This window comes from Zingiber officinale, chromosome 3B, assembly GCF_018446385.1.
Source record: "Zingiber officinale cultivar Zhangliang chromosome 3B, Zo_v1.1, whole genome shotgun sequence".
NCBI lineage: Eukaryota > Viridiplantae > Streptophyta > Magnoliopsida > Zingiberales > Zingiberaceae > Zingiber > Zingiber officinale.
In genome coordinates, this window is record NC_055991.1 from 7,818,602 (window position 1) to 7,830,963 (window position 12,362).

Here is a 12,362-nt window from a genome sequence, read left to right on the forward strand (position 1 = left end):
GTTAGCCATGATGAATTGAAGGACACATGCAGGAGGGATCCACCAAAATCTATACCATCTTGTGATATCTCATCTGCACCAACTATGGAATCAATAATTTTAAGGGAATAATGTCTTCAGGGTAAGGTGCAGCAGTAAAATATTTCGAATTCCTATAGTAAGATTATGGACAACACCAAATATATGGCGCAAGTACTTTTTGAATTTATCTGGATAGACGATGAAAATTTTCTTAGGACTGATCGATTGTCTCCAAAAATTAATTAGTTTAAAGAGCTAAATATTTTATATTTGGATTATCAAATAATAATAGTAATTTCAAAGAAATAAATAAATAAGTTATATCACAAATTATTTAGTTTATAAAATATAAAGAAAAAATTTTCTGATTAATTAAAAAAAACTCTCATTTATTGTCAAATATATATTGCATTAGACAATGATTAATAATCTTATATTCAATTTTTTTTTATATAAAATTTTAGTTTTCAAATATATTGTAAATTGAAATGTAGTTACTTAGCCCAAAAACTTCAACAAATTAAAGAGTATATATATTTTTTAAAGTAATGATATAATTGATTCATTTTATTGATTTACTTTAATGATATAATATGATAAATATAACTTTTTAATGTTATTTTTTTTACCTTTTATTATCAATAAAAATGTAAAATACTTAGATGTTTTAATCCAGTGTATCCAACCGGAGGTGTCTACATGATCCTATCTAAGTTAGCCCAGTCATATTACTAAGTCATCCTTATTTAGGTTATACTGAGCTGTCAAATGAGTCCAGCTAAGTTGTTGAACAGAGCTTATTTGGTTGCCCAGCTGGGCTGATCTGAGTTGTCGATTTATTGGCTTGTCAGCCTATTAGCATACCGACTTGTCAACTTGTCAACCTATTGAGCCAATCTGACTTGCTAACTTAATGTTATATTGATTAATTTACCCACCAGTACTCCAACCTGCTAGCTAGCTTACTGACTTACCGATTTGTCGGCTTACCAAGTTAGTCTGACCTACCGACCTAGTTAGACTTATCGAGTTAGTCCAAACTACCAAACTATCGAGTCGTTAGGCCGGACCCTCCTAACTGTGATGATATTACTGATCACTTTCCATATGATATCTACATTCTCATGATCTCCAAGCTATCCTACCCTCTCACATTTATAAATATCAAGTATATGATTGTTAAAGGGCATAACATCTCCCTTCTGATTTTTTTTTTTCTTTTTCTATAACATTGTTTAAGGCACCACGATAGATTTCTACCGTACCAAATCCAATTCTCAATGTTTATTGAAAATAGTTTTTTTTCTCATGCTCACTATATTATATAAACAATTTACCATAATATATTTTTATTAATATATAAAATAGTAACAAATTAGATTTTTAAAATTAGTAATTTAATTTTTGATGATATATATGAGGGGGCAAAATGTTATTCGTTCGTCCCTCAAAGCTTCCGCTAATCCATCTCTAGGTCAACACAGAGGAGGTACATACTCAGACGTATCTAGTTTCAATCCCAAGACCTCATGTAATAACATCCTATGTCTGAAGCGACCGATCAACCAGTTCCACATAAATTTTCCACCGACCACCCAGAAAAAAATATTCTTAGAAAAAATATGAAGTCATTTGTTGAATAATTGAACACTTAATAATTCCCTTGATGTTTAGCTAACTTAATAAGTTTCATTAGACTTATCTCACTCAATAAAAAATAATTAGCCATAAGTTTCACGTGTGTTTATAATAAGAGATTAGCAAATAGTTAGGTTAATATTTTTGTGTTGTGTGCTTTCCTTGTATAACTTTCCTATCTACTTAAGAGGGGAAGGGTATTATAGCAAAGTCAGTAAGTTAATAACCACTTCTTCCACCAATTTATGAAGAATTAAACTTAAAGCGCACACGGTGGTCAATTTAAAAACTGAGTATAAGGTGAAAATCATTGCTATAGGTGTCTAAAAATTACTTCAAAAGTTTATTTTTTTGTAGTCCATCTTTTGATTGCGCCCCTTATTTGAAGGAAAAATTCTTATAAATATATCATAATTGGGGTTTGAACTATGTATATCTGAGCAATAATTTAGATATCCTACCGTGGCATCATAGCCCCGGGAACAATTTTTTTTTTATGATATATAAAAATTATATTCAAGAAGATATTTTTAGAAAAAATATGAAGCTATTTGTTGAATAAATGAACACTTAATAATTCCCTAGATGTTTATCTAACTTAATAAGTTTCATTAGACTTATCTCTCTTAACAAAAATAATAATTAGCCATAAGTTTCACGTGTGTGTATAATAAGAGATTAGCAAATAGTTAGGTTAATATTTTTGTGTTGTGTGCTTCCCTTATATAACTTTCCTATCTACTTAAGAGGGGAAGGGTAATATAACAAAGTCAGTAAGTTAATAACCACCTTCTTCCACCAATTTATGAAGAATTAAACTTAAAGCGCACGTGATGACCAATCTAAAAACTTAGCATGGGATGAAAATCATTGCTATAGGTGTCTAAAAACCAATTCTAAAAGTTTATTTTTTTTTGCAGTGCATCTTTTGATTGCGCCCCTTATTTAGAGAAAAAATTCTTACAAATATATTATAATTGAGGTTCAAACTATACCTGAGTAATAATCTAGATACCTTACCGTGGTAGCCCTTGGGACATTTTTTTTATGATATATAAAAACTATATTCAAGAAGGTATTCTTAGAAAAAATATGAAGCCATTTGTTGAATAATTGAACACTTAATAATTCCCTAGATGTTTATCTAACTTAATAAGTTTCATTAGACTTATCTTTCTTAATAAAAATAATAATTAGCCATAAGTTTCACGTGTATGTATAATTAGAGATTAGCAAATAGTTAGGTTAATTTTTTTTGTGTTGTGTGCTTTTCTTTTATAACTTTCCTATCTACTTAAGAGGGGAAGGGTAAAATAGCAACGTCAGTAAATTAATAACCACCTTCTTCCACCAATTTATGAAGAACTTAAATTATGCTTTGTCCAACTTCAAGTAGTTACACCAGTGGACCCTTATTTTACTCCACCTTTAGTTAGGGCAAAATATATACACACACGAAGAGAGACGAGAGGTGGAATCTCATTTAAAAATTTTTCTTTTCAGTTTAGAAAAATTGTTAGAAAATTAAATATGCAGTAGAAAAAATAAGTAAGAAAAACACAATGAAAAATAAATGTGTTTGTTATTATTTGATTTGAAGTCTTTAATGACTTCTACTTTAAGATCTACATCCCTTTGGGATATATCCAATAGGCAATCCACATAAAAAATAAAAATAAAATCAAACCTTAGTTAAAAATAAAGAAAGTATAACAAACTACACTTTCTTATGTAAAAAAATAGTAAATATTTTTTTTTAAAAAAATGTTATCAATACTTATGTTAGTTGAAGCTCCAAAGCTTTAGGTCAGTGTCATTTTGATGTCATTCTGACTACAGTAGCCGTGCATAGTAGAGTAACAGTACATCAGTAGCACGAAAATAGCGTAGCAAAAAGGATTTGAAAGCTTGTGGAAAATTGATGCAGAAAGATCTAGACAAACCCCTCTTTTATATTACATTGGAGGCACCTCTATTGACCTAGGGCACCTCCATGAACTCGGATATGATCCCTAGAGTTTGACATTTATCCTCTTGGAGGCGTCTCCAATCATATGAGGGTGCCTCCAATGCTTCAACCCGAGGCGCCTCTAGTAACAAGCGCCTCTAACACTGAACTTTTATCCTTGCAGCTCATCCGCTCTGGAATGTCTCTAGCTATCCAAGGTGCCTCCAGTCCCTTACTCAGGGCGCTTCCAGTCAGCTAATGCGCCTTTACCACTATTCATCCGAACTTAAATTTTCCTCTAAACTCTTGTACAACATGTTAGTCAGGACTAAAAGAAAATACCTATAAAATAAAATTATCATAAATAATAAACTTATGAATTAGATCATGTTTAACACTACCAAGATCTAATATTAGTCTTAACTTAGATTTCCAACATAAATCTAGGTTGGGCCAGCGCTTACAGTCACAATAGGACTCGTTCTCACTAGATTTCTCTTGTCTAGTTATTTACCTGACCTTATTTGTCAAATATCTAGTCCTCCAGACTTGTTTGGACTTCCTTTGGATCTTCTTAGTCTCTAATCAATCTGATCAACTAAGATTTTCTTGTAATACCAAGTTAGCACAATAGATATAAAATATTAAAGTAAAGTAGTATTAACAGTATTCAAGATTCATTGGTCCGGGCGACTCCAAAACTTCTCATTACTTAGGGTTTTTCACTGCCTGACTTCATTCATCATAACTTTCCCCGCCTGACTTCATTCCCGCCTAGCTTCACTCACTAGGGTTTAGCTTCACCATCTGACTTCACTTATCAAAACTTTTATCACATAGCTTCACTCATTAGGGTATAACTTCACTCACCAGGATTTCTCACCTACCTAATCTCCAATTAGAACTAGTCACTCAGTAAACTTCTCAGATGTCTAACATTCAATTAGGACTTTCCCTTCCTAGTCATCTAATCTTGACTAGACTTCTCTCTTCCAAACATCAAGTCATGTTTGGATCATCCCTTGGTTGAGGGGGCCGCTAGGTTGGCGGTTCCAACCTTTGCAGCATGTTTGGATCATCCCTTGATCAAACTAACTAGACTTAAATACATTGTCAAAAATCAAAACTCTGGAGGTTGATTATACCAACAACATATATATCAAAATTTAAATTTCACTAGCGAAAAATATTTAAAGATCCACTTCTATGTTGTGCTTCAAATTTATTTGGTAGAAAAATCAAAATCAAATGGAAATGCAAACCAACATAATAATAGGACAGTGAAAGATGATGTTTTTTAGGCCGAGCCCTCCTAACCGTCCGAGCTCATTTAGCTGAACTCAACGGATTAGAGGAAAAATTAGCCATGATATGCTCTCCATTGTTCCATGATATGATGATGTCCCTTTTACATGATCTCCAAGGCATCTTCTCCTTCTGCACCTATAAATATGAAATATATCCTTAGGAAAAGAGACCAATTCTTTCTAATTCACTCATTGATATTATATTATTTGAGGCACCATAATGACTTAAACATCGAAGGAATCCCGCTAGAGCAACTCTCGACGAATCTTGTTACACGTATTATTCATTGGAGAGTTCATCATGTTGAAGGAAGAAAACTTCTTCAGCAATCTCAAAAACTTCGTTAGTGATGTGAACTGAGACGACAAATTTCTACCGCATCAAATCCAATTCTCAATCGTAAAATAGTTTGTTTTTCTCATGCTCACTATATTATATAAACAATTTACCATAACATTTTATTAATATGTAAAATAGTAACAAGTTAGATTTTTAAAATTAGTAATTTAATTTTTGACAATATATAATGTCTAGAGATGAAAATGAAAATGGACTATATATTCAGGAAGTTATTCTTAGAAAAGAAATGAAGTCATCTGTTGAATAATTGAACACTTAATAATTCTCTAGACGCATGTTTATCTAACTTAATAAGTTTCATTAGAATAATCACTTTTAACAAAAAAAAAAAAAACATTAGCCTTAAGCTTCATCATGTGTGTATCTATAATAAGAGATTATCAAATAGTTAAGTTTCTTCATGTGTGTTAAGTTTCTTAAGTTTCTTAATGTTAATAGTAAATTTAGATTCTCTTTGTTTACAATATGAACTTCCACTCTTGTGCATCAAACACGTAGAGTATCCATATCAATTTCCCTGTCATTATATCTAAAATTTAGAGTAAATAACTCACTTTATTAAATTTAGGTAATCATTTTTCACTACACACTACATCAATTATCTTAAAATTTCTATCATCATTAATTTTTTATTATTTTCTTTTCTTTCTTCTATTTTTTTATTATTATATTTATGGAATAAGTAGAAGGAGAGAGATTGAAAAGAATGAGTGGAAGGAGAGAAAATTTAAAAAAAATATTATTTTATTTTTAAAGTAGAAGTTTCATTCCTTAAATTTAGAAAATTACTATTTATCAAATCTAAATTTAGTGAATGAATAGGGTAGCTGATGTAAAAAATTTTTAGCTATCTTATTCAAAATCTAGGATAAAATCTTTAGATAGGATAGCTAATATGGATACACTTAGAATGAATCTTAGAGCTTGTTTGCTTGTGTTGAGCTAATGACTTCTAATTAAGTAGGCCGACAACAAAATAAATGTTTCTTGGTGACACTAACATATCACTTTATTTAATTAACATATGACAAATCTTGGTATTTTATTATTTAAAGTATTAGTATTTGTACCTAACATTAGATGGCCTAACAAAGCCTAATAAAACAAAAATTTATGTTGTAAACATCAATAATAATGCATTAGAATGATGATTTCCACCTAACTTTGATTGATAATAGTAAACTTGTACTTAAACATAAGCCTCTACATAACTTCCATGTCCTACCATTAGGTAGCAAACAATTGCATGGTATCTTTTCAGCCATGGTTTGTTGTTTTTGGGCCCAACCAACTCATGCAAGATAATGTGATATTGATTCCTACTAGTTTTAACCATGATCATATCAAGGGCTGAATTAAATATCCAGAGAGATGAACTGACAGAAGAATACAAGTTGCACTGTTTTTCTAAATTATGAGTTTCTTGTTTTCAGCATCAAAGCCTGCATCTCCAGATACACCAGCCAAGATGGTCCTTTCAAAAGACTTTGGCTTCCAGCCTGACATCGTTAGATGAGTGCAATAATCCTATTATGGGTATGCAATAAAGAAGGCAGTAATGCAGTGCTAGACACAATTGGTTGTGGGTTTAGCAGGTGTTCCTGTATTATATTTCGCCAAAATCTCCTAAAGGACACTCAAAGTCTCTTCACTGTTTGAGTAGGTAAAGGAAGGACATCATTGCATGGTGTATCAGGGGTCCTCTGTGTTCAATGTGCAAATTAGAGGTCCTTGATGATGTTCAGCAGTAAGTGAGACTTCTGAAGATACAACTGTCTTTGTTGCTTGCTTCAAGAAACCATCCAAGTTCTATATATCTTTTGGATCATTTGAATTAGCTAGATAATCTTCATGTGAGTCACTAGGAGAACTTATTTAATCCAACTTCAGAGATAACATCACCCATAGTAGCATTTAAGGACATATTACTGCATCCTAATTTATCGATGTTATCTTCGAGGGAATGTTTCTAGTTTCCCCTAAAAAAGTAGACATAACAGGGACTGCAGATGAACATCCAACCCAATGGACTGTCTCCTGATCCAGGAACATGTATGCCCATGCTATTGTTTTCTTGAATAACATCATAATTCTCACTTTCTATGAGTCATCAGTAGGCAATGGATGGATCAATTTATCTTCAAGATCATCATTAGAGACACGGAATGGAGGTAGATTCTCCTCCAAAAACTCACTGTTCGATTGTTCTTTGTCAACTAACTTTAGTGAAACATTATCTTTGAAATCATACTGATAGGCCCTATTCACTTTCTCTTGGCATAGTAAAAGCTTCTCACACTCTTCACTTTCCTTTTCCAGGATTCCGAATATTTCCCTTTTATGTTGTTAGCTTTGTTAGAATTCAATGTAGAAAGCTCCTCGCATTCGATCATATGAGACGCTGCCCCTGCTGAGGTATAGCAATGGTCCGGCAATTCTCTAAGGGCGAACCTCTGGAAAAACACACTGCACCTTTAGCTAATGACTCCAAAGATGCACCTGCCTGTGGAATAACCTTTGTGAAGCACAAACATAAAAACACTAAGCTATAACAAACAAGCAAAACATTTTTATATATTGGTTTAACAACTAGAAGAGTATGGATCTTTCAAAATATACGACAAAGCTCAATTAGATAACTGAAAATTTAAGTTGCTCGATATTTTCTATATCATTTAATAAACTAGTTTCACAAAATATTGACTTGAAATTTGGGATTGGAAAAAATAAGAAAGAATCATATCCTTGATCTTTGAGAAAAAGGTTGTGCTATGTTACACAAGTGATTCAGGATTACAGAGAATGGAAATCATGTGGCCTAACAAATTCACAAAGATATGCAATAAGCTAACAATTTAAGTAAGCTCAAGGTTTAAGTTACATTATGATGATATGTGATGAAGGGGGTTGTTGCCATGTGACCTTGAGGTCACACGTTCGAATTGTAAAACAACCTCTTGTAAAATGCAAGATAAGGACCTAATGAGATTCAACCCTTCCCCGGGACCTTGCGCAAGATCCAAAAGATAAATAGAATAGAAGGATTAGGATGGTTAGCCAAAATATGTCTAATTGGATCAGAAACTAAGGTTGTCATCTTTACTTTGGACAATATTATGGTTGCACACAACAATGTGCCTCTTAATCATTCAAGTGTCGACCTAATTCATGTAGATGATGTATTATAGAGCTACTATGAAAATAAAATTGCTTCTCTTATTCCAATTAGGCAATTACATATGAGATTGATCATTAAGTATGTTTTTTTTCCATTCTTTATCTGATGACTTATTAGCCTGCCAAACATAATTACAAATGCGGAACCCACATAGTTTCATGAAGAGCTGGAATCCGACATCCATAAAGATGCCACCGTTGAAGGACATGACGGCGAGCAAGAGGAGGCCGGTGCCGACTAGAGGTGCTTATTAGTATGAAACAATCTTAAGAAAAGAAAAACATGGACAGTAGTGTCACTAAGATTCTTCTACTAAGGAACTTACTTCCTCCACAGATAGCAACAAACTTGGAATTCTGATCATACTATTTTGAAGTGGTTCTTACTCCAAAGAAAATAAGTTAGCTCCAATTGCATAACTAGTTGCTTCAGTCCCAGTAAAACTCTCAACTGTGGACAATATCTCTGTATCAAAAGTCTTATCAAAATCATGAATTGAACCAGCTGTTGTGGTGTTAAAGGGAGTCATATCTACTCCTCCGGAGGGTGTTAGTATTGTTTCATTTATATTTTCTCCAGTATGCATATCAAATCGAGGATTCTCAGGTATTAGATTCCACTCATCCTGTTGTTCTGGTTGGATATCAGTATGCAAATCGAATCGAGAATTCTCAGGTATTGCATTCAGCTTGTCTTCTTGTTCTGGTTCTGTATTTCTTTCACTATGTCGCTCAATCTCCCCATCCAAATTATTTTGTTGTTCAGGCCCTTTTTGCAGATCCTCTGAGGCAACATGAGGTAATTCATTTGCAAGCTCTGATGAAACTTCCATATGACTAGAATTGTTGCTTTGAAGAGGAAAGGATCTAGAAAAAACCTCCTGGAGATTATTACTCCATATCCCTGCATATATGTTTGATTCCAACTAAGGATCATATTATAACTCAAAATTGTCAAAATGACAAAAAAAGAAAAGAAAACTAACCACATAACAGTGGCTCATGAAATACTTGATCATTGAGATCTAGCACTGAACATGGAAGATTCCTCTGCTTGCAAACTAATTTAGTAGTGTCTTCCAGTTGTTTTTTCATGTCTCTAAAAAAAACAGATTGTATGGTGTATAAAACCAATTTCAATCCATGATGTTTACAAAAAATTAAATTAATCATGTAAGAATATTCTACAACCATTCTATTATTAACACTAATGAACAAATAGCATCATTTTTAAAAAACATCATTTGCAATTGTTAGAGCATATGATTTTGTTCAAGGTTCAAAAGACTTCATTATATGATTGAACAATATTATTTTAGTTGTGCAGCTATTCCAATGTATGGTGCCGACGACAAATTGGAAAGGGAAAGAGGAAAGAGATGAACAAGACAAAAGAAAAGAATGTAAGTATGTACCTAACTTGGGTCTTTGCGTCCCATTTAGAATGGTACAGTTTTAACATTATGTTGTATTTACACAAACTAAAAAAATAAAATATATTTTTCAATTCATCTTGATGTGCATTGTAGCATGCCAAAGGGTATCGCATGTTCGAACAAAGACCCAAATGATTATCAAAATTTAAAGGTCCAACCTAAATTATTGAAACTTAGAAAATAACAAGCAACATTGCCAATCAAGGTTCATGTCAAAAATTGTGAATTTGTGAATATAAATTGTATTAAATCATGAATCATGCAACTCTATAAACTCATATTTTGACAACTCGGTCAATAAGATACCTTGCAACCACAGTTTGTTAATAAAGAAATAGGAAAATTACAATGATTGAATATGATTAAAAATCATACTATCAGCAGTAATATTTTAACCCTAAAGTATTGTGGAAGCTATCTTTTTGGTTGGCGTGGGTAGCATTAATTGACTTAGGTTTTTGTAGTGTTCCTCAAAAATTCTTTCATCGATTATATAGCTAAAAAGTGAAAATCCATATGTAATAACAAAGAATAATGATAAGAATACTTGAAATCTTAAATATTGTGACAAGTAACATAAATATCTTCAAGAAATGGAATTTGGAAGTTAAATTAAAGATCATTAATCTTTGTCGAGTAATTTCATTAAAGATAATTAAAGAATTGCCCTCATGGAAAATTTTGTGGTAGAAGGAGTTACAAAATCCACAAAGTTAACTCTCTTGCAGCATTGCCCTCATGGAAACTTTGTTTATAAAGTGGCAGTGATAAAGTTAGATTACTTAGTTGATACGACAGATAAAACCACAAAAGTTCTGTAAAAAAATTTAGTGATACTTACACATTTGCCAATACAATTTTCTCATCATATGAATGTTTTCCATTCTTCTCATTTGTTTCCATTCTAAAGCTCCAGCTCCAAGTGAGGTGGCTTGACCTACCAAACAACCAATGAATAGAAAAAATAGGATGAATCACAAACAATATTATCATACACTAATAAAAATGATTGATTGTTAAGCTGATCAACCAGAAAAAAAAAATATAGAAAAATATATATCAGAGAACAAAAAAATCTAACCAGAAGATATCTCCCTGTTAGCAATGTTGGAATCAAATGTAGATATTGGTGGTTTGGCATGAGATGTTGAAGGCAGGTTCGTCTCCAAAAACCAAAATATCTTCAAGTATTGGATCAAGACTATGATTTCTCTTTGTTACTGATGTAGAATGATCATGTAATTCAACACCATTGCTAGTGTTATCCAACTTTAACTGGCTCTCAGGATCCAAGTTATTTCACGCATAATCTCAATTTCTTGAAATTCTCGAATATTATTGTTGACATTGAAAGGTTGCAAAGAACCATTGCCATGATTATGATTGTTAGCAAACTCCTATCTTGCACATCACCTTTTTTTAATCAAAAAAGTTTACTGACCTGCCAAAGTTATTTGCTGATAATCTTTTTGGTGATTGTCTGGGCCACTGTATCAAAAATATATGAACAAAGTAAATAATTATAAAGAGCTAACAACCACTTGAATTCCCTATACAATCTAAGGTGAAAAATTACATACTCAGTAGGATTGATTGATTCATCTAACTCCAATGCATCAAGGTTAAAGGTCTCAAGTAATGTTATAGACTCAAATGGAGCTTTATCTGCATTTGCTGGTAAATTGACTTGTATCAAAGCAACGACCGCCCATATATTAGCCAACATCCTGTTACAGTCCTGAAACAGATAATTCATCTTCCATGAGTATATTCTGAGAAGGCCAATGATAACCATGATTTTTGGCTATATTATCTTGATTCGTAATGCGTGTTTTTAATGGTATTTTTATATCTTAAATTCATATTCATTCTTTATTTCATAATTTCATTTTATCTTGGACTTAATTGCAAATTGGTTTAATTTCATGGTATTTGGTGCTAATATTTGTGTATTATTTTGTAGGCATCAAAAGGGTCATGGACCTGATCAGATCAGTCCACACTTGGGCTCAAATCTAGGGCTAAACGAAGTGATCAAGCCTTGGAGTGTTCTGGACCGTCTGTTGAAGATCAAGCAGATCTGGGTCATCCGTTGAAGATCCGGCTCATCCGACCTAAGGGAGAGCAGATCTGGACCGTAGATGAAGATCAGTACACTTGGATCCAGATTTGAGACATTTTCCACCGTTGATCAAGCTCAGATGATTCTCGGCCGTTGGATCTGAACTGAGGAGATTTAAAAGGGGCTTCGTGTGAGAAGCTACAGTGAGCTCGGTGTCGCGATTTTTCCAGCACAGTGTCATCTTCTTCGCGCGACGCCGCAGCCTCCCCATCCTTCTCCAGATCTACTTTTCAGTGATTCTCGTTGGCGTTGGAGCTTCTATCCATTGGCTTCCAAGTCTCGATCTTCTGCACGCGCCGGCGATTTCCTCTCCGGAGATGAGATCTGTGCGATTATTTCCTCTGTTTCAGCC

The 12,362-nt window shown here is 33.0% G+C and overlaps 1 long non-coding RNA gene across 1 annotated transcript; it reads left to right on the top strand.

Moving 5' to 3' along the window:
• The first annotated feature begins 8,741 nt into the window (after positions 1–8,741).
• LOC121968057 lies at positions 8,742–9,883 on the top strand. The gene is made up of 3 exons (XR_006107909.1): positions 8,742–9,128; positions 9,219–9,251; positions 9,772–9,883. It is a non-coding gene; the product is annotated as an uncharacterized LOC121968057 (long non-coding RNA).
• Positions 9,884–12,362: the final 2,479 nt, after the last annotated feature.